Source organism: Neofelis nebulosa, chromosome 7 (genome assembly GCF_028018385.1).
Source record: "Neofelis nebulosa isolate mNeoNeb1 chromosome 7, mNeoNeb1.pri, whole genome shotgun sequence".
NCBI lineage: Eukaryota > Metazoa > Chordata > Mammalia > Carnivora > Felidae > Neofelis > Neofelis nebulosa.
Window position 1 is genome coordinate 45,786,558 of NC_080788.1, and position 2,250 is coordinate 45,788,807.

The window sequence follows — 2,250 nt, forward strand, 5'->3', positions numbered from 1 at the left end:
GGTGACAGTTGCTTCGTCCTCCTTTTCCCCATGTTATATATGGAAAATTAGTAACGTTGCTTAATCAGAAGGGAGAAGATAGGCTGAAAATAGATTTGCTAATCCGTCCCATCTTGTTTTCATGCTTATTTTTTTCCCATCCTATTTAGATATTTGAGAACTGGATCACAAACCTCGAAAGGAATAGAGGAGTTAATGTGCTTATTAATTAGACCACCTGTTCCATTAGAGTTTATCTTGTCGCAGGGACCAGGAATTGGAGGAGTTGAGTTGCTGGGAGAAAGCATTACGAATTTACATTCACATGAGAAGGTCAGCTGGTAAGGGCAGTGGAGACCATCTGTGCAGTGTTCACCATCTGTGCAGTGTTCTAATAGTACTGAAGAATTACCTGGGGAGCCTTTCACTCCCTCTTCCGCCACCCAAGATTCTGAATGAATTAGAGTTAGATCAGAGGTGAGTCCCTGTAATGTAACTTTCCTTCAAAGTTCTAAAAATAGTACTTGAAAATAAGATAATGTGTTAATAAACACCAGGAGTGACTCTAAAATTTGAACAGAACTGTTATTTTGTTTCAACTATGTATGCTAGATCTACTTAATTTCTTATGTTTTGAGATTTACTTTAAAAACTGTATGAAAAGTTCACATAAAGCACTTAAACACGTAATGAAAATCAAAGGTTTAATGCTTTCAGATTGATAAAGAACAATATTAAACTGTTTGCTTCGGATAGCTGTCTGAGTCTTATGTGACCTTATATAAGAGGTTAAAACATTTACATTTTGAAATCTGTGTGTTTTCACAATCAGTATGGCTAAGGAGGAACTTGGAAAATAATACTAATCTGCTGCTCCACTGCACCTTTTGTATACAGACTTTTTAAGTTATGCCCCTTAAACTGTTCATTTACATAAACCTAACTGGTAAATATTGGAGGTGTTCGGGCCTACTGTCTTGCACAGCCGATTGGACACTGTTCACCTGGAACACAATTTAGAGTTAGTCACCTACACACTTTGATACGAATTCTAAAAATTCAAGTATTTTTCTTAATGTAAGTTCACGTTGTTGCCATGTAGACACAATGTGCTGTGATCGTTTCACTATTCAAAATATGTTGCCTAGGCTGGTGCTGTCATTTTACAGTGTGAGAAATTTAGTTCTGATGACTGTGTGTGGAAGATGTTGATGTGATCCCTGTAAGAAAGGAAAGAGTTGGTCTTGATTTACTAAGGAGATGTAATATTGTATTTTTCTCTGACTTATTAGGAATACAATAACTTGTGTCCTGATTTGTTGCACGTGATACTTTTGCAACGTTAATGAATTTAAATAAATTAATTGTAAAGTTTGTTTTTGACTCATTTTTATCATATATTTTGTCTTACATTACGTCACTAAATTTTTACACTGAGATTTTATCTTGTAAGCCTTTCAGTAGTTACAGAACTTTTGTTTCTCTTTATGTAGTCTGGGCACTACTTGCTATTCTTCAAAGGGGTGAAGTGTTCATTCTGCTTTCATTTTAAACATTGTCGAAACTATCAAACTTTGTATCTCATAGTTTAGAATCATTTTGGTAGTGGGGAATCCAACAATAAAATCAGTCCAATAAGTGGCTGAAAGCATGGCTTAAATGAGAATGTTTAGCTAACAAAACTGCTCAGAGATTCCATTTGATAGCACTTGTTTATGTATTTACTCCTTAATCACTGTTCACCTACTTAATGGCAAACAGCCTTACACATCATGCTGCCTTTAGTCCACTTAGGATATGCCATTTGGGTTTATGTAAACTCAATATATATTGCAGTATTCGTCTTGCACTAGGTACAAATTTTAAATACAAGTTCTCCCACATTAAAATTCTTCAGAACTCAACAAGAGCTTGTTGGGCTAACTGAATTGCAGCCGTATTTTGAATCAAGTGATACCTGCTCTAATCTTTTCAGAATTGGTCTTCAATTTAGTATTACAGGATCTTCAACAGTATTACCCTGAACACACTTCAGGCATAAAATGTGACTGCCCTAACATTCCTAATTGTGTATCTAACAGCGGATAAGCTTATTATGAACGATTTGGTAAACCTGGTGAATTACTCAAAAAGGAAGCTCGTCCACCGGTCTAGGGCTTGAATGCTGCCGGCCCCATGCCCTTCCTCCCTCCACACCACACCCTCCGGTGGCAAGGCTTGAGTGGCGTGTGGGAGGAGGGGCTGGGCGGGGCCTCCCGGCCCACCCGCGTG